This window comes from Gorilla gorilla, chromosome 5 (assembly GCF_029281585.2).
Source record: "Gorilla gorilla gorilla isolate KB3781 chromosome 5, NHGRI_mGorGor1-v2.1_pri, whole genome shotgun sequence".
Lineage (NCBI taxonomy): Eukaryota > Metazoa > Chordata > Mammalia > Primates > Hominidae > Gorilla > Gorilla gorilla.
In genome coordinates, this window is record NC_073229.2 from 191,597,241 (window position 1) to 191,618,471 (window position 21,231).

The 21,231-nt window shown below is 47.3% G+C and overlaps 1 protein-coding gene across 1 annotated transcript in view; it reads left to right on the forward strand.

Moving 5' to 3' along the window:
- Positions 1-1,266: 1,266 nt before the first annotated feature.
- LOC101140776 (protein unc-93 homolog A) overlaps positions 1,267-21,231 on the forward strand; it is a 46,032-nt gene continuing 26,067 nt past the window's right edge. Inside the window, exon 1 of the mRNA XM_055390804.2 lies at positions 1,267-1,433. The gene's annotated coding sequence lies outside the window, so the exon portion shown is untranslated. The remainder of the gene's footprint in view (positions 1,434-21,231) is intronic.

Sequence of the window (21,231 nt, forward strand, 5' to 3'; positions counted from 1 at the left end):
GTCAGAACAAAGGACTGCCCAGAGGCTGCACGGGGCGGGGGGGCGGTGGCGTTCACACGGTCTGGAGCCCCCACCCCACCGCGTTTATATCTGGCACAGTCTGGAGGACCCATCCGTCTGTGTTCACGTCTGGCTGTGGCATCTATTGACCATGAGCTCTCAAAGTCACCTAATCATTTTGCATCTCTCTTTTTTCATGTCTAAGACAGGGATAATGATGGCACATACCTGTTAGCGGCTGTTGTGAAGCTCTGTGTTAAGTTCTTAAGACAGACCTTGTCACAAGGCAGCCAGGCGTCATAATCACCGATGCCATCTCTTAACAAACTGGCCGTAACTATGAGCAGAGGGTGCAATGCCGAGGGCTGTGGGGTGCCCAGAGGTGAACAAGATGAGTGCTGTTGTCAGGGAGCTTTCAGTGGGATGAGGGAGCAGGGCCCCATCACGAAGGACATGGGGTGTCGGGGGAAGGGGAGCCTTCTGGTGTGGGGGACATGGACAGACCTTCGGAGGAGAAAGGGTTGTGGGTTGAGTTGCGTCCCCCGGAAAGGTATGTTGAAGCCCTAACCTGGTGCCTGTGAACGAGCCCTCACTTGCAGAACTGATCAAGTTGAGCTGGGGTCAACTAGAGCAGGGTGAGCCTCGAGTTCCATGTGACCAATGTCCTCATGGGAGGAGAGGAGAGCACGGGGAGAAGGTGACCACTTGAGGACGAAGGCAGAGGTTGGGGTGACACGTCTACAAACGAGGGTTTCCCCGAACACCAGAGCTAAGAGCAAGGCATGGGCGCCCTCCCGCTGTGGAGTCTGCAGAGGGAGCCTGGCCCGGCTGACACTGTGGGTGCAGACTCCCGGCCTCCAGCCTGGGGGACAGGAAGTTCCTGTTGTGGTGACCTCAAGAAACTAACACAAAGGGGCATTTGAATTCAGTTGTCCAGGAAGATACAGGTGTTGCAGGGATGGGCTGCCACGTGGGCGGAGGCCTGGATGGGAAGGATTGTGCCAGGCATGGGTTCCTGCAGTGTGTTCCCCTGGCTGCCAGCGTCGCGGCACCTGGGAGTCATTAGGCAGCAAGGGAGGGAATTGCAATTCTGGGTGGGGCTCAGCTGTGCAGATTTTAGCAAGGTCTCCAGGTGCTTCTGCTGAGGGCCAGAGTTAAGACAGAGCTTAAGACAGAGAACCTCAACAGGAGGCCTGAAGGAAAGCACCTGGGAGTCATTAGGCAGCAAGGGAGGGAATTGCAATTCTGGGCGGGGCTCAGCTGGGCAGATTTTAGCAAGGTCTCCAGGTGCTTCTGCTGAGGGCCAGAGTTAAGAAAGAGCGAGAACCTCATCAGGAGGACTGAAGGAAAGGAGCCAGGCTGCAGCCCTCTGCCTGCCCTTCCATGCCATCATCTCCAGGATAAATGAAAGGGCCATTCAGGAAGCAGCACAGGTGAGACGTGGGATGGGCTCCGTGGCTGCCTCTGTTTCCTGCCTTCTGTCTGTAAACTTCTGATTCAAGGAGGTGGCGTGGCCTCTCAGGGCAGTTGTATTTTTGGTTTACAGGCTCGTCAGCCCCCCGCTTATCTATCATAAGTGGGACACACATATGGGAGGAAAAATTTCCTTTTCCTTCTACCCATCCTAGGTTCTCTGGCTGAGGTCCTATAAATTAGAATGGCAAAAGACAGGTTGACAAAATAGAAACAAACAAGGTTATTAACACGCTCATCATGCACACACATGGGAGCACTCAGCCATGAGTCACTCCAAGGGCTTATTAGAACTTGGGCTGATAGAGCTCCTAAACAAAATAATGACACATTTTAGAGGAGTGACAAGACAAAGGAAAAGACCTTTGGGCTTCTAGGGCAGGAAAGTGCAGCCGGCTAAACACATGGGAATTGAATGGAGGATAAGGCCTAGTTCCTAGTAGTCAAGTTTGCTGAGTAGGTTCCTCCAGTGCTGTCTCCAGGCTGATAAGGCCTAGACTTGCCCCAGTGACTGGCTTCTGTCCTTCCTGGTAGAGACAGGAGTGGGGACACCTTCACTAAATTATGTCCTGCTTTTAGGTAAAGAGGGGCAGGAGAGGGAGCTTCACTTATATCTGCATCTTAAAAATTGTCTTCAGCTCAAAATAATCCTTATGCCAAAGTGGCGTCTTTGGGGGTGGCTGACTCTGCTGCTCTTTACTTACCTTGAACTCCCACCATCATGGCTGCCTCAGAATCCCACAGGGCATCGAGAATGTTCTATGCAAATGGAGAGGCCAGGAGCAGTGGCAGACGTGCAGGTGGCACAAATCTCTGCCCTCAGGCCCGCTCCCGGTCCCAGTGACGTTTAGAACACACGTCCAAAGATATGATGAAGAATTTCCAGGTGGTGACAGCTGAGCATTAGGCCTAGCAAGGGGCCTGTTGACGAAGAGCCAAACTCTGTAAAATATTTGAAGAGATTTATTCTGAGCTGAGTATGAGTGACCATGGCCTGTGACACAACCCTCAGGAGGTCCTGAGAATATGTGCCCAAAGTGGTGGGGTGCAGCTTGGATTTATACATCTTAGGGAGACATGAGACTTCAATCAAATACATTTAAGAAGTACATTGGTTTGGTCCAGTAAGGTGGGACAACTTGAAGTGCTGGTGGGAGGTTTGGGGGACCTATTGCTATTAATAGCTTATAGGTAGGTTTGAAAATGTTCTGGTTGACAATCAGTTGAGTTTATCTAAAGACTTGGAGCAAATAGAAAGAAATTAAGATAAGTTAAGATAACAGGGTGTGGAGACCAAAGTTCTTATTTACAGAGGAAGCCTTTAGGCAGCAGGCTTCAGAGGGAACAGATCACAAATGTTTCTTATCAGAGGTAAGGTCTGTGTTGATGTTAGTGCTATAGGATATAATGAGGTCTGTCCGGCCTCCACTTCCCGTCGTGGCCTGAACCAGACTCTCAGGTTAAAATTTAAGAGTGCCCTGGCAGAGGAGGAGGTTCATTCAGATGGTTGGGGAGCCATAGAATTGTATTTTTGGTTTACAGGCTCGCCTGCCTGTGGGCCCCTTTGCGACTGCCCAGGCAAGCCCCTAACGTGAACATGCGCCTCTTACTGCCGCCTTCTAACCCAGGTGACATCAATCACTTACTCTCTTTCTGCTCTTTGCTCTGGTCCCAGGGAAGCAGGTCCTTTCACTCCTTGCCTTCCCGGGCTTGTGCACGCTGGGTCAGGCCCCATCTCATGGAGACTGCTCATCTTTTTGGGCATCAGAGTGAAAGGAGCCGGGCACATTCCTCAGCCCCGGGCTCAAAACAAACAAGCCCAGTACAAACACATCCCATCCTCCCATCCCACCACATATCGCCATATATCTCTCAAACTTCCTGAGCCCAGTACAAACACCACCAGGAAAGTCTCCGATAAGGAGACAGCCGTTCAAAGTTTTACTGAGAAAGCGGGAACCAAAAGAATTCCTTTGTTCCCCTGTAACTCTCAGGCTATAAAAAGCAAACACTCGCATTGTTCAGGGCCCTCTTGTATGCTGTGGAATGGAGGGACCAGGTTCGAACTTGTAGTAAAGATCCTTGCCGCTTGGCTTTGACTCTGGACTCTGGTGGTCTTCTTTGGGGAATTAATGGTCTGGGCATAACAAGAGCAATGAGGAAGCAGGACTCAGGCCCCCGACTCCTAACTCCAGGTGAAGTCCACCCTGAGCTCAGGAGCAGAGCTGCCTCCATCGGGTGTCGAGAGACAGAGCCTCCTCCCCAGCTGTGCCTCCTCATTGGCCCATGGGAGCTGCTGTGACTCTGACCCTGTACCTGGCTCTGTTGACTGGAATAGTCAGTGGGCAGCCAGCACACCTTTGGGTGCCATATGTGGTGAGATCCTATCCTGACTTGGCATTTTAAAAAGTTGTCTATAAAAAGAGCCAAACTCTGTAAAATATTGGAGAGATTTATTCCGAGCCAAACGTGAGTGACCATGGCCCGTGACACAGGCCTCAGGAGACCCAGAGAACATGTGGCCCAGGTGGTCAGGGCACAGCTAGGTTTTATACATTCTATAGGGCATAAGGCATCAATCAATACATTTAAGCCATACATCAGTTCAGACAGGAAAGGTGGCACACCAGGAAGCAGGGGCTTCCAGATCACAGGCAGATTCACAGATTTTCTGATTGGCAGTTGGTTGAAAGAGTTTATCTAAAGACCTGGAACCAATAGAAAGGAAATGTCTGGGTTAGGATAAGGGGTTGTGGAGACCAAGGTCCTTACTATGCTGATGCAGCCTCCAGGTAGCAGTCTTAGAGAGAACCGATGGTAAATGTTTCTTATCAGACTTAAAATGTGCCGGAAACTTAGTGGAGTATTTCCTGGATGAGGAAAAAGGCCTGGAAAGGGAATAGGATTTTCTACAGAATATAGACTTTCCCCACAAGAGACAGCTTTGCAGGGACATTTCAAGATATGGCCAAGAAACATATTTAGGGTTAAAATATTTGGATTTTCTTCCCTATCTGTCATGTGAAGTTACGCCAGAGTAAGGTTGGAAAGAGCCGAGTTACACAGGGTTAGTAAGACCCCTCCAATGAGGCTTTGTGGTTTGTAGGGTGACCTCCCCAGGCCCCTTAGGTAGGAATTTGGGCAGGAGAAGAAAAAGGTCAGAGTTTAGTCCTCAAGGCACAGACTTATGTTCTTGACCCTCCTTCCATCTGGTGGTACATTCAGGCTAATGGAAAAATCCTACGTATTCCACGTTCGGTCCGTCCTCCCTCCTCCTGCCTAAAGGGTTCTAGATGTGTGTAGTGATACAGCTGGGATGGTTATTTCTTCAGGAAGCTTCATCCTGTTTTCTTCTTCCTGTTTATCCTCCTCTTCCTGCCCAAATTTCTGTTTCTCACGCTGGAGTCCTTTTGTGTTTCATTCATACATTAACTTAAGGCCTGGATCCAGAAGGCTGATTCCTGTTAGTGCCTGCAGTTGATGTTTTCTCTATGACACTCTTAGCTCACTGGCGGCTGTCTAGATGAGGGTTCAAATCCAGACTCCATCACTCACCTGCTACGTGACATGGGCACCTTCTTTAGTCTTGTTGAGCTTTGTTTTCTCATACTTAAAAAGAATACCAATGACAACAACAAAACTACCATGCAGAGCTTCCATGCCCTGCACAGAGACTAGCGAGTAATGAAGTAATAATACAGAGTCAGCCCCCATTCCCTATGCAATTGACTTCTGCAAGGTCCAAGCTCACAGTGCAAATTGCTCCTGCAAAGCTACTTTGATTAGGCTCATTCTTTGACCTTCTTCCAGACAAATATGTCTCAGACAGGGAGAAAAAATAAGTCCTTCATACATCAACTGGTGTTACCAGACGTGGCACTGAGTCCCAGAGTGTGGTTCTAAGATGGACTGAGTTCTGCTTTTCCAATGGCAGCAACACCATGTGGAAGTGTTGAGGGGGCCTCCTTCCATAGGAGCTGACCGTGGCATCTGTGTTTTCAGGTGTCTGGGCAGTTGCATGCAGGAGACTTGGGCTGGTGTGTCACTCTTCTCACTTCACACTGAGCTGCCTGGTTGCCTGTGAAACTCTGCAGGGTCTTTGAGTTCCTGTTGGACTGGTTCAGCCTGTCATTCTGCCACCTCCTCCTCTGGCAGGATGGCCGCTGGCCCACAGAGCACCAGTCCCAACAGTGAGGCAGGTGGCTTCCTCAGTGGCATTTGGCAACGTGGCTTTCTATCTGTTGGAATACAGGTCAGTCCTCTTCACACCCTTCCGTTTCCCTAATGATTCCCAAGGTTGTCCTGAGAATGCAAATGAGTTTCCAGGAGCTGGCACTCTCCACATTTGGGCTTTCATGATACCTGGTGGTCAGCTCACCCACCCCCAAGGGCAGTCAGCGGGGGGATCTTCCAGGAACTCTTGGTCATGAGAGTGGTAACTTCCTGATGTGCCTGCACAGACACATGCGTGTGTTCATTGGCAGCATCCTCACACCTGTGCAGCATCAAGCAGGCCTGGCTCTGCGTGAGGCACATGTCCCAGCAGGCTGGCTGGACCAGCAGGTTCTGCCCAGTCAGACTTCCCTACCACACCAAGCACAGACAGGATGCTGGGTCCACACCCTGCTTTCATCTGTGTCCAGCTCAGATGCAACCTTGTGCTCCTCACGGGTTGTATGCTCGAGTATCCAAGAAGTGAGTCTTTTGATTGGACCTGAGCTAATCTCTCTCAGATTGGTGAAAGTGCAATGAGAATGGATGCTGTGTATTGCTGTTAACTCTGGTTATCCTGCCGTGGCACAGAACACTGGGCTCCTTCCTCCCGCCTAGCTGTGATTTTGTGTCCATCACACATCTCTCCCTACCCCTCCCCTCTCCCTACCATTTCCAGCCTCTACTATCCTCCATTCTACTTTTTAACTCTATGAGATCATTTTTTTCTTTTCTTTCTTTTTTTTTTTTTGCTCACACATAAGAGAGAGAATGTGTGGTGTTGAACTTTCTGTTCCTGACTTACATCACTTAATATCTTGTCCCCAGTTCCATTCATGTGGCCACAATGACAGGGTTTTATTCCTTTTTATGGCTGAATAGTATTCCGTTGTATATATATACTGCATTCTTCATCCATTCATCTGGTGGTGGAGACCTCTGTTGGTTCCATATCTTGGCTATTGTGACAGTATTGGGATGAATGTGGGGATGCAGATGTCTCTTTGATATACTGACTTCTTTCCCTCTGGATGAACACCCAGGAGTGGGTTAGCTGGCTCATATCATGATTCTATTTGTGATTTTTTTGAGGAATCTCCATACTGTTTTTTATAGTAGCTGTAGCAGTTTACATTCCTACCAATAGTTTTATGAATTTCTAAACCTTGTACAATAGTATTATTCTTCCCACTTCAGGGGCAAGGGATGTGAGACCCAGGCAGTTTAGGTGACCTGCTTGAGGACACACACTGTGCACAGTGGCTGAGCCTGCTCTTGCCACATCCAGGAGACTTCAGAGTCCCAGGATCCCAGCTGTGCTGTGCTCCTCCTTCAGCTGTGGGATCCAAGGCATGGTTTATTCCAGGACTCTTCCGTGTTTGGGAAATTTTCACAGGACACTACTGCTGTTGTTTGTCCTCCCTTTCTCAAGTCTAAGCAAAAAAAATGTATTTATGGGTAGCATTCTTTAGAATTTAGGAAACCCCAGGAGTCGTGGCCATCCCTGTCATCACACCTGGTTTCTGCTTTGACCTTTGGTACTGATAAACATGAGCAGCTGCCGTCCTGTGCCCAGTCCCCGGGGTGTACCTGCAGCCCACGCTGGCTGTCTTTGCTGTTCTGTGCCCAGGTGAGATGCGCTGCAGGCAGCAGGGAGCCACACAGACAACGCCCACCCTCCTGGGACTTGGCAAGCCCAAGGCCATGCACAGGCCACCACAGACTCCCCTGATGTGGGCTCATCAGGGGAGCCAGTGGGCCGGGGACACGTTACGGCCAGTCAGGTGCATTTGTCTCCAGTAGGATCACCCTCTGTGAAGGTAGCAGCTTGCACCTTGTTGACTGGTCACCAGTGACATGGAGTCTGGCCAAGGAGCCATCTTCACCCTGAGAACTGCGCCTGTGCCCCCAGTGCTCCCGCCTGGCTTCTGCTCTGTGCCTACAAAGCTGGGCTTTGTGCTGGCCCCTCTGCCTTCTGGCCTGTGACCTGCCTTGGCAACCTACCCTTGGCCGGTGGAGCCTTCCAGCTGGCCTCTGACCATGGGGCTCTCCAGGCCCTGAGTCACTGCTGGCCTGACCAATTCAGGTGTCCTGGCTTTTGCCGCAGGGCTTCTGTCCTGGGTCTCCTGATTGTCCAGCTCTGGGCTCCCCCTCCACAAATGAATGGCCTCTCCTGCAAAAGCTCTGGTCAGGGCAAATCCAAGGGCAGAAGAGGCAGATTGCAGGTAAGGCAGAGAGTGGACGGGCAGCTGCTGGGCCACTGTCTCCACCATTCTCTGGCTATCTCTGTCTCTCTCTCTCTCTGACTTTCTCTCTCTCTGTCTCCCTCTGTCTCTCTCTCTTTCTGTCTCTTTCTGTCTCTCTCTCTCTGTCTCTGTGTCTCTGGCTATCTGTCTCTGTCTCTATAACTCTCTCTGTCTCTCTGGCTATCTCTGTCTCTCTGCCTCTTTGTATCTTTCTGTCTGTCTCTGTCTCTGTGTCTCTGTCTCCCTATCTCTATGTCTCTGTTCTTCTCCCTCTGTCTCTGTCTCTGTCCCTCTCTGTCTCTGTCTCCTTCTGTCTGTCTCTTGGTCCCAGCTGGCAGCTGACTTTCCTGTCCTCCCAGGCCCTGGCAGAGCCACCAGGCGGGCTCCTGTCCTGTGCTGTCCTGGACCCCTCACCCTTGTTGCTGCTCTGGGTCAGAGCGCTTTCTTGAAGCATCCTCTACCCACCCCAGGGACTTGAAAACTGGATTTGAAATGCCAAATAGTTTTAAAATGCGAGCTACAGAATGTCTTCCTCAGAGCCCAGACTTCCCGGGGGTTCCTGTCAGGCACAGACAGGGCTACCACAAAGGAAAAAGGGACACATTACATTACATGAACCTCAGTCACTTGTTTTCACTGACATATACCTGAGTGAGGGCGGGAAGCAAGCCCAGGGTTGGGGAAGGTTTGACAACATGGTGTCTAGAATTTATGCCAATTGCAGTCAGTAGCTGAAGAGGACAATGCAACAGAGAAGCAGCCAAAGGCCAACTCGGGTGTCCCCAGGGCCCATGAGGCCAGCGCACGTGAGACTGGTTCATCAGTTACCATCAAAGCTGCACAGTCGGTGCATGAGGCTGCAGCACCACACCCCCATGGCCAAAATGGCGCTGCTGGGATCATGAGGACCCACAGCCCGCCCTCACCTGACAATCAGGAAGAATTTAGACTTTGTCAGTCTCAAAGAAGAAAATGATTATAAAATCCATACAGTGTTCCAGGGTTATCTGACAAGCAAGAACACCAGTAACTTAGTTCATTAGATGCCTTCCAGCGACAGGATGCTACTTAGACAAGTTCCCCTGAAACTCAGGGCTGCAAGTCTCTAGATTGATTATCTGCAAATGCAGCCATCTGCTTCCTGCTGTGACATTTCATTCCTCTGCCCTGGCTGCACTGCAGACAGACGCTGGGGAGACCTCGCCTTCTCAGGGTGGCACTGTGTGGAAGCCAGGACTCACCCGGCTCTGTTCCCACAGGGTGGCAGTTTTTCATTTTAACAGAGTTACAGAATAATCTACACGGATGTCACCCTGAGAGTTGTAATCTCCAGGAAAAGTTGTCATCCATGTGATTAGCACAGCTTGCCGTGTGTTCTGTTTTGATTTGGGTTTTGATTTTTAATTAACTTTGGCGAAAATCTTTTAATAAAAATCTTTGCTTCGAATTTTGAAAAGGTACACAGCAACCTGCAACACACGGGCAGATGATCAATTAAAAGAAGTTAAAAATAGTCCTTTTCCTGCAGAGTGGTACAAATTCACTAGTTAAGACATACTTATTAGATGTGTTAAAAAGAATGTGTTTCAGTGGAAATCTATAGCACATACTTTTAGGCTGTTCATTGTCTTTGAACTATTTTACAATTCTTTGCGAATTGCAGGTAACTGACGGAGATATATATAGAGAGAGATAGATAGAGAGAAAGAGAGAGGGACATTCTGTCCTGTCTAGTAGTGATTTTTACTGGCTTCTTCACCCTGTAAAAAAACAGCTTTCTCTCCATTTGCAATTCATTTCAAAATTCCTTTACACCATATAAATGTTTTCACTTTTCCTTTGAACAGGTTCTAACATCTGCCTAGTTCCCTCCTATCATATGTGTAAAATAAAATCTTTAACACTTCTGCATTTTAATATCTTGGTGCAAGTCATGATTTTACCTTTTTCTGAAAATTATCTTTCAGATAGTATATAGATGTAAAGTAAAGAACATGCTGTACTGTTTAGATTTTTAACCCATTGCTTATATTTTGTTCCATGTGAGTGAGAATGGGCTTCCGGGAATCAGAAAACATATTCTTTCCTTGTTTCAGGCAAGTATAACCATAGATGAAGTGTGTAATACTCATGGAATTTTCCACAGAAAAATGTGTGTATATTTTGCATCAAACAGAGCACAGCAACAGAAAAATCAAAGGACAAAGCTTTTAGTTTGCACATAGTAGAGGATAAAAAAGATGTCAGACCCTTATCCTTGGAGAATAAAAGAAGTTGGCATGCATAAAAGAGAGTAGGACTGCCTGACATATGACACTCAGTTGAATTTAGTTTGAATTTCAGTGGAGTCCTGCTGGGAAGATAAGACTACATGAATTACCTAGAAAACATTACCAGGCAATCCACAATTCACTGTGAGATTGTGTAATAAGCGATGTTCTTAAGGAAGTCCATGAGCACAAGAAGATGCTTGCTTTGGGAGAATTCCAGTGCCTTTACTTCCTCTTTAGTTCCTATCACTGGCCTTTTATTGATAAGTATTAGTTTGAGATTTCAAAACCCAATCTCATGTTTCAAGGTACAGATGTAACTGTACATTAGATACTCAAAAGCCGAGGATGAGGCCTCGGGATCGGCAAAGCTGGCCACCCGCCTTGAGAGTGGCTCCTACCTGCTGCGGGCTCCCTGTGAGCTCAGATGCTGCTTTCAAATCCTTTGTAGAGGATGGGGGAGGGGAAGGAGGAGCACATTTGTTAACGAGAGGGAAAATGCTGTGTGCTTTCAAGGGAAAATGCTAAATTCATTACAATAGCATATGAATTACTTGCTGTTAAGGAATAGGCACCCTTCATCTCAATAGAACCCTGTCTTTCAAAGCCTTCACTTCCGTATCCTTGAGGTTTCTCTTCAAAGAGGGCTGAGCACATTCACCCAGGCACTAGGAGGCCCTGTGCATTTTTTGTCCTGCTGTTTCCATGGATAATTTAAAAAGAATTACGAATATCTCAGTCCTTAGAGAGTCAAAGAGCCCCGAGGCCGCTCAGTCTAGGTCACCTGGAGTGGCTCCCTTTGTGGGTCCCTTTGCTGGCTGAAACCTGGCCAGAGCTCGCAGGGGACAGCACCCTGTCTTATCATAAGTTCCTCAAATGATTGTTGTATAGACCAATGCATAACCTGCTGACACTGGAATGAAACTAGGGAAAAAATTGTATGCTTCACTGTTAAGGAAATACAGCAGTATTGAGTTAGGTAACCGGTTGGATCAAGGTTGATACTGAAAACGCCCATCAGCAGGCAGGCCCTTAACTTGAACTTACTGTGTCAGTAAGAAAAAGGAGTACAAATTTATCTCTATCACAGCATTTAGAATCATCTTCAACAGGAAACCCAAGCCATACTTCTTTCCCTTAGCAAAACAAACAAGCAAATCAACCTATTTTTCAGAGGTTCCTTCTGAAGTTGAAATTATCATGATTGCCCAGAAGGATGTCCCACCAAGAGGAGCCTCAGGCGGTAATCCCACCAAAAGGAGCCCCAGGAGGTCATTCCACTGACAGGAGTCCCAGGAGGCCATCCCACTGAGAGGAGCCTCGGTAGGTCATCCCACTGAGAGGAGCCTCGGTAGGTCATCCCACTGAGAGGAGCCTCGGTAGGTCATCCCACTGAGAGGAGACCCAGGGGGACATCCCACTGAAAGGAGCCCCAGGGGGACATCCCACCAAGAGAAGCCTAAGGAGGTCATCCCACGGACAGGAGCCCCAGGAGGAGGATGCCCACCAAGGGGAGACTCAGTCCAATCATTAGCAATTCCTCTTACTCCCAAGCTGCCTGTTTATTCTGAGACCAGAAGGTCATACATGCCCTCCCTGGCCAGGAGCGAGAATGGATTGGAGTTGAGGATGAGATGAGTTGGGCTGAATACTTCTTGTAGATAAAAGGCAGCCAGGAGGCCTAGCAACAGAGCAGGATTCTAACACTCACTCCCTGGCCTGCAGGGCCCCTTGGAAAAGTGAGTTTTAGATGCACGTGGGGAGGAGAGTGTGTGTGCAGAAGCCAGCAACTCCAGAAAACGCCCATAACATGTGTATCTTTTTACAACGTAGCCTGTGTGTGGTGAGGGGAGATTCAGGCTCCATGACTAAGCTCTGGGTGGATCAGGGGCTGTCAAAAACGTGGGAGGGGCTTTTGGCCTCATGGAGTGGGGACTCTTCATTTGCTAGGTGCTGATGTCCACAAGTCAAGCCAAGCAGTGGGCTGTTCAGAAGCCGGCCCAGCCCGGCCAGCCAGCAGCAGTGCCCACATCTGCAGGTGGAGCTTGGCCTGTGTAGCTGACTCTCAGGCTCACCCCTTGACTTTCCTTTCAGAGGAGATAAGGATTCTGGTTTCTCAATTAAAGAAAGGGAATAAACAACTCCAAGTCATGGTGACATGTAGATGACGACCTCTACTTATTTCCTGGGAAAGTGGACTGAGACTTTATGGTCTTTCCTTAAGATTCATATGGAAATACGTGTGTGTTGTGAGAGATAAAAACCAAACAGACCAGCAGACTAATTTTTATTGTACCAGGGAGAGCCGCTATGCTAGAATCAGTCTTTGCAGGGTGGCTTATTGTAGACTTTCCTGGGATGGTAGACAAGTTTCAGACAGGGTGATGTAGAGCTGGGGGATGCCTCAGTCCATCAGCTGACCAGGAAACATTTTCAATGTGTCTGTATCATTCCAGGGGGTCTAGAGGTTCTACTCTCAGCTAGTCAACCATGAGAGAGAGGGGAGGCCTGCAGGGTGTGGGTCTGGCCTTGTCACAGGTAAACAAGAGGTCATCACACACCTCATGGGGTCAAGAGAAAGTGTGCATAGGGGGCCCCACCAAGGTCTGTGGGGGAGGGGGATTTTTTGTGCTGATTCTTTCCTGGAACAGAAAAAGGTGGGGGGAGATTTGGGAAAATAAGAAATTGGAGGGATTTTATGACTATTATTGTTTTCTTGGAGCATGGGTTCAGGTTCACTTGAAAATGTTGACAAGTTCATTGTCAGTAAAAAACAACAGATTTTGTAGCAAATGTTCAAGAAATGGTAGGTTGATTATAGACTTTCTTGTGTCCCAAATATCAGGTGAAATATGGATTCTATATGTTGATGAAAAAAACCTAAACTTTGTAAAGTATTAGAAGAAATTTATTTTGAGCCAAATGTGAAGACCATGATCCAGGACACAGATCCTGAGAACATGTGCCCAAGGTGGTTGGGCTACTGCTTGGTTTCATATGTTCTAGGGAGACAGAAGACATCAGTCCATGCATGTAATGCGTGCATTGGTTCAGTCCCGAAAGGCAAGACGACTTGAAGCAGGGGCTTCCTGGTCAGAGGTGAATTCAAAGATTTTCTGATTGGTAATCGGTTGAAAAAGTTATTATCTAAAGATCTGGAATCCATAGAAAGGAGTGTCTAGCTTCAGATAAGGGGTTGTGAAGACCAAGGTTTTATTATGTTGATGAAGTCTCATAGGTGGTACCCTTAGAGACAACAGATGGCAAATGTTTCCCATTCAGACATTTAAAAAATGCTAGACTCTGAGCTAATCACTTTGGGGTCCACAAAAGACCTGGAAAAAGAAGAGGATTCTTTAGAAAATGTAAATTTTCCCTGCAAGACACAGCTTTGCAGGGCCATTTCAAAATGTGTCAAAGAAATTTATTTTTGGGTAAAATATTTTGATTTCTTTCAAAGCCTGCTATCTGTCATGTGATGCTATAATAGAGTTAGGTTGGAATGTGGTGTCTTATTTCTACAAAGAGTCTGTTTTGTCATGCTTAAGATCTCTGTTTTCATGTGAAGTCTGGCTACTTGTTCCTGAATTCCAAAGCGAGGAGGGTATAATGAGGCACATTGGACCTTGCCTTCCCATCGTGGCCTGAACTAGATTGTTAGGACTCTATGGAATCCCCTTGGCTGAAAAGAGGGGTCCATTCAGTCCATTGGGGGTCTTACAATTTCATTTTGGTTTACAGTTATCTGAAAGTGGGAAGGGTAAGGTGGCAGGGAAAGAGGTGGGTGCAGGTACATCTGCAAAAATGATTTCTGCGCTTGTCCTACCTCTAAAACATGCGCACTCCCTCACTCCCCCGTGTTGCCTGACAGCTAGAATGAGTTGTGGAACATGCCAAGTTTGAGATACACACACACACCTTAATTTTCATTCTTTCACAGTTGGTCTGATGAATAAGAGGTAACAGAGACCCTTCATCATGTTTGGAGAGAAATTATAAGTACTCAACGGTTAAAAGAGTATAGTCACAAGAAAGAACATCCAAAAACCAGCATTAATAACAACTTACGATGTTAAAAAGACAGTAATTTGTAGATATTTCAAAGATAAATTGAGTCTTCGTGGTATGAGGGCATTTCAGCAAACGCTTTCATAGCGTCAGGATCTCACAGCACATTAAATCCCATCTGGGAAGGTTCACACTCAGGGTCAGGCTTTCCCTCATTTTGGCAGAGCCTGTACGTTCTACTAAAACTCTACTAGAATCCAACAAATACTTGCTGAATGCAAACAAGTGCGAAACCCAGGGCAAAATGCTCTCTGGCTTCTGCTCACTTCTGGGCCTGGGGCAGCCCCACAGAACAAGCCTTGTTCCATCTTCAAAACACTAGGGATGGGGCAGATTTTACCAGAACCCCATGGGCACGGGAGCACTTACAGACCCTCTACTGCAGCATGGAATCTTTCTTCTTGTTTTTTAACGTTTATGTGACATTTTTCTTCATAGACCACAATGATAACAGTTGTGTGAGCTTCTAGAGACTGTCCGGCCGCGTGCATGACATGCAGTTGGTGTTAACTAATAGCTGATGAGGAGATAAATCAAGATACTCAGCTCCTAAAAAACAAGAGACACAGTGTGAAGGCAGTGGGGAAAAGTGGTTTAGAAACAACTTCTGAACATCCGGGCTGGGGAGGGATGGGGGACAGAGGAGAGGAGGACTAGAAAGTGAAGGCCAGGCATGCCCATCCTCTCCGCTAAGCCCTTTTCATTAGGTTTATCCACACAGAGCTCATGTTGCCCACTTGAGTAGATACTGATCATAGCTTTTGGGCCACTGGAAATACACAGCTCAATATCATTCATTAACTGAACACACTGGGTAAGAAAAACACAGAATATTGGGGATTCCTTGGAAAAACAGAGTTTTACCTTTAGTGCCCACACACAGCCCATTTTCCTGAGAAGGGCCCTGGTCCCGTGTCCGGAGTGCAGACCCACAGTCTGAGACTCTGAGGGCGGTTGCCACAGGTGGGTGTGTTGACAAGTCATGGTTGCTTGAGAACATTGGGAGATCTTGCTACAGAGGTCCGTGGGTCCTTACCTTGGGAATGCCGGACACAGCGCACACAGCCCACCAACCCCAGACCCCTGGTGGTATCACACTGTAAGCACAGAACTCCTCCTCGTCTTGTAGTCCTCTCCATAATCCTCTCCAGTTCTCAAAACACATCAGTTTGATTTTCTCCTCGGCTGAGCCAGCGTGAGCCACCCATTTCTTCCCACACTGTCTGGGCCTTTGGGCCCTGCCAGGTGGCACCACTGCAGAGGGGCAGGACTGAGTGGGACACATAGGTGTGTGGTTACCTGCCTGAGAGAGGGTGGCTGACCATCTGGGACACCATGCCCAGTCACACTCCCTGCCACGCAGGCTGGCCCTGAGCCATGGCATTTAGGCCAAGGGGAGGGGCCCTGGCTGGCATTTGTCACACGTCTTCCCGTGTCTAAAGTGCAGAATTCGGGAAATACTTCTGAGGGCAGAATTGCCATGTAGCCAGCTGTCTGCCAGGGTTCATCCCAGGGCCCAATCCCACTGTGTGCTTCTTTACAGCTCATCATAAACTGGTCAGGACAAAAGGAGTTGCCAGCCAGGAGGCGAAGTGAGCTGGGGCCTAAATGATTGGTGATGAGCCGGGACTCACACTGCAGTGCCCACATGTGCCTCGATGGTGGCCTGACTCGCCCGTGGGGCTGGAGGGGATGAGAGTTGGCCTCTGTCGCAAGCACAGGGCTGGAGTGGTGGAAGCGGCTTCCCTGCAGCTGCTGCTGTCTTGGGTGACGGCATCTGGTACCTGAGCTGGCGTTCAGTTTCTTTATAACCCAGTGTGGTGGGGGTTCTGGAGGGCGGCCCTGGGCAGCAGCTCAACCAGGAGAATGGGCAGCCTGGAGGGTAGGTGGGGGGCTTAGCTTACCTTATAGAGTTCTTTCTACAACAATTCCTTTATAAAAGTGTAGTTTCCTTTAAAAATTGTATTCTTCTTAAATTAGATATTCTTCTTTAAAATATAGAAGTAGTATATAGGTGCATGAAATAAAAAGAGTAAACATGCCCCTTTCCTCCCACCAATTCTATGTCCAGTGAAGAGTTAGATTTCTCTCTCTCTCTCTCTCTCTGTATATATATATATATATATATATATACACACACACACACACACACAATGAGCCTATAATACATTTTGTATATATGCATGTCTATATATACATGTCTCTATTTATATTCACATATGGTGAATATATATACATATCTTCACATATGTATATATGGACATGCATATGTACAAAATGTGTATATGCATTTATGCATATGCATATGTATACGATTTTTCATACATGTTATTTTTAGTCAAAACTTAAGCAATAACCTTCCATGCTTGTCTTTACGAGATGTTCCCCCTTCATCATATCAAGTACCTTTCCAGTCTGTCTGTCTACAGCTTTCCAGCAAACCCTTTCCAAAGACAGTGGAGAAGTTTCCAGCAGGAGCAGCTGCTGAGAGACCCACACTGCACATACAGGCCTTACCGCCCGCTGAGCGGGAAGAAGCGGCACAGTGGCTTCTCAAGGACCACTGAAAAGAGGCGGTCATTGCACCGTAGCTGGAAACAAACGGGGAAAATGCCTCAGTCTCACCTGCTGACACTCGCTGAGATTTTAGAAGCCACCCGCTGCAATAGCGGCTGGGGCGAAGGGACGGCAAATAGGTCACGTCAACCGGGATGGCGTTATCTCGCTTGAGGACAGAGTTCAAATTGTATGGATGTTTGTGGTTGTGAGAGCAAAGGCACGAAATCTTTGGAGATTTTTGGACATAATTTACTATCACTGTGTCTTTGTCTGCATAGACAAAAATAATTGATAGAAAAAATGTCCAGGAAATTCCAGCAGCATCAGCACTTTCTGCCCCTCATCAAGGCACAGGAGACAAAGAGGTACTTGGCCCTCAGCTGTCCAATCAAAGGCCGGCTTCCTTGGCTGTCAAGTCACAGTCCTACTTGGCTGTCACCTGTCCAATCACAGCACGGCTTCCTCGGCTAATCACTGCTCGCAGCTGGATCTTTTCCACCCAAAGAGCCACTTGCTGCAGTTTGCGGGGCTGGCAGAAACGGCTGCTGAGCTGCAGACCTGGTGATGCCTGGGTCCAGCCAAGCTGCTCTCTCCAAACCCAGGTGCTGCTCTGTCACCCATGTGTAGATGGGGTGTGGATAGTGTGTGTACCTGCCCCATACTCCCTATCATTCCATCTGCTGCTCTAATTTTGGGATCGCACTTCTTCTCTGCATGGGAATTTGAATTCCCTGTTTTGCTTAGTTGTTCACTGTCTGTTTCCTGCACTAGAACTAGGCTTCTGTGAGAATGGAGACCTCTGGCCCTTTTATCAGTGCGGTACCCCAGTACCTTAGGAAGCATACCTGCTCCAGGGTAGACGCTCAATAAATAGTGTGGACGACTGTAGAAGTGGGTGCTGTATCCCAGGCTGCAGAGGGCTCATGGGAAAGGGAAAGGACCTACGAACTTGGAAAATAAAAAGGATGTGTGTGTGCATGTGTGTGTGCATATGTGTGTGTGTGCACAGTGCACACGAGTGTGTTCTGAACCAGGACCTACACGATCCCCCTGACTATGAGAGTGGAACAGGCCAGATTCTCTGCACTCGGGCTCACCTAGCGTTGTCGCCCTGATAGAAAGAGTGGAAGACAGTGATCAATCACAGAGCTGCTGCTTTCCTTCACTCTGGTGCAAAATGAGGGTTCCTTAGCCCAATCAGATGCTGTTGTTCAGGGGCCCTGCAGACCCTCGATGGTCTTGGATGGGTAGTCAGGCCACTCACATGTCCCAGGTGGAGACGTGGGCTAAGAGAAAGACCCAGAATCCCAGGACATCACCAGCAGCTTCAACCATGCCATGGAGGCTGGGAGGATTCACAAATGGTGTGAGGATGGGAGTATTTCCAGCCAGCATTGCTTTCCAGACCCCTCAATGGGTCTGCCCTCTCTGATAAGTAATGGAAATTAGCTAAGGGTCTTGGCTGAGGGCCTGACACAGCCAACTGGCCCCAAAGCTTTTTCTCTGATTGGCTCTCTGGGTTCTCCTTGGCTGAGGAAGAAGCCAGAGCCCCGAATGCCCGCTCAGCTCAGGAGGTGGCCTGTCTAGCCAGGGGAAGGCGGAGTGGTCAGCCCCTGCCAAGATTTAAGATGCTTTGGAACATTTGCTAAGAGAAAATACTCTCTCAAGCCGTGGTTGTGTTAACACAAATTGTTCTTCCTTAAACACACACACACACACACACGCACACGCACACAGCATGAGTACGTTTATTTCCAAAGTGTGAAATTCCCTAAAGTAGCCAAGAACTCCTTCTACTCCCTATAGATACCTTCTTCATCTTTATGTGGATAAAAAGGTGTAAGATACATTTGAATTTATTTGGTGTTGCTTTTATTAACAAAGATTTCAGATGTAAATGTCAAGAAAATTGATATTAATTTGCTTACATGAGTACATTCCTTAAAAAAGCAAACCATTGAGTAGACTTCCCTTAAATTAATCTTTAGCTTCTTGGCAGGAAGTTTGGTGATTTACAAGGTGATTCTGCAGCGCGAAGTACCCAAGGAGCCTGCGGTGAACCCAGTGGTAGGAAAATAGTGCCATCTAGTGGCTGGTGAAGTCTCAGTTTTCCGGAACACGCATGCTCTGAGCTTTGTACCACCCAGGGCATCTGTCATTTTAACGTCCAATGAGTGACCTGCAGATTCGAGCAGATCTACAGAACCACCTCTTTTCTCAAGCTGATAGAGCCCAGATGTCAATTTTAAGGACTGAAGTGGCTATTGACACCTTTTAAATCCTTTACACGTGCCCGTCTTTGGCCTTTGGGAGGTCAGCCCTGGGCCAGGCCATGGCTCCAGTGCACACACAGAGCTCATGACGCCAAAACCAGCTCTGAGAGCCAAGCCAGCTCTGGGTTTCTAGAGATTGCACTCTCTTCCCTCAGGCAACTCCATGTCTGCAGGAATGTGTAGGCTGCGGGAAGGCAGCCTCAGGGGTTGGGTAAGATAAGAGCGTCCCTTTGTTTATGATGAGACCAGTGGGCGACCTGCCCTGTGGTCTCATCCTAAGACCTGCCCTGGTCACAGGAACACTGGGGGATGTTGGGAACTATCTCCTGTAAGAAGCATTTTATTTTGCTACAGAGAAAAGGCAGAGAGTGAAATATACTGTTCATTTAAAAAAAATCCCTTTTAACATAGATAAAGGGGAGGAACTGGGAGGAAAAGAGAGAAAAAGCAGATGTAACTGAAGCCATGGTTTCAGAACTTCAATCCCAGTAGAAGTGCTGGAGGGACAGGGAGGGTGTGGCTGGGAAGGATGGAAACAGACCAGGTTTATTTGTGCACAAAGGGAAGCTCCTTAGGAGACACAGGCTGGTGAAGGGGAGGGGAAGAGCAGCCTCTGGAAACAGCCCCTAGAGCCAGAGAGCGAATCCTAGAGGATGGGGCTGGTGAGTTGAAGCAACCAAGGGAGAAAGAGCAGCAGACAGTGCAATAAAACATCAGGAAGGTCTTCTAATATCAAAATACAGGTCATCCGTGGGAATTAATGACAGGCCAGAAATGAAGTAAACTAAAGTGTTGCCAAAAAATAAAAATAAGGTCCAAGTTGATTGATCGATAACACGGTTAGTATGAAGAAGTCCACGTTATGCTAATTTATTTACGTATTATTCCAATTTGTATTGTCTCTGAAAGTCAAAATATCATCTTAGTCAATTAACATTTATTGGTGATAACATTTATTGGTGAAGTTGAACCATATAGGTATCTTGAAGTTAACATTTTTGCTATATATCAGGTGCTGTTCTAGGGGCTTTAAAAATTATCCAAGTCTTGAACTTTTGCAACCCTCCTTTTTAAAGAGGAAACAGGTTCGGTGACTCAGTGACCCACCTGAGATCACCTAGCTAACAAATTACAGGATTAGGGTGTGAACCCATGGAGCTCATCTGTTTCCATGCTCAGATCCCTTTGCTAGACTGCATGGCTCTTAAGTCTATGTGAGCATGATAGTCCATGATAGTCAATATAAAAAGCTATTGTTTTCATAAAACTTTCATTTTCACTGAAATACATTAAGTGACAAGAACTTTACCCCATTTATCATTGGCCCTGATCTTCTGATGGTCTGGCAAGCTTCCCTGAGTAGTGTTGCCAGGACGCTAGACTTACCTGCAAGATTTGCCTTATAGATCTAATCTAGACAGAAATGGCTGACTTCACAGAACTTTGGAAACAATCTGCAGACATCAAGTTTTACTTATAATTGAATAAAAATAATTTTTCTTATTAGCTATGACATTTGTGGTAAGTTGCTTAAAGCTCCAGACTTACCCCGTCTAATACAGTTGTCTCTAGCCACATGTGGTTAAATTTTAATTGTAATTAACTAAAAGGAGATGCAGTTGTGAACTCATTTTATCAGTTGCACTTGCCACATTTCAGAACTCAATAGTCACATGTGGCGAGTGGCTACCATACTGGACAACACTGCCCCAGACCAAAATACCAAATCATTTAACTTTTCTGAAGCTGTTTCCTGTCTTATAATGGGTCTAAGATTTCTAATGATCATTAGCATAGCACTGTTGTTGGTAACATGAAATAATGCACGAAATTCTTTGCATAAAGTACTCTACTCATGTAAGTTGTTTTATCTTTTAATAATTGCTGTACAGTGTTGTGAAACTCTACAGTCTTTGCAATACTAAGACTTTGGCCCCAGGATCTTACAATGACGTTAGCGCTTTTTCAGAAGTTGAACTCTGTGTCTTGAAGTTGACATTTATGCTTTGTTCTTTAAGACTGAAGTCCTCATTCTGCACCACTGACAGTTTCTGACAGTTTCTCTTACTGTGGAGGGTTCTATTCTATATACATATAAATAGTGAAACGTATCACTTTACCATCTGGGCC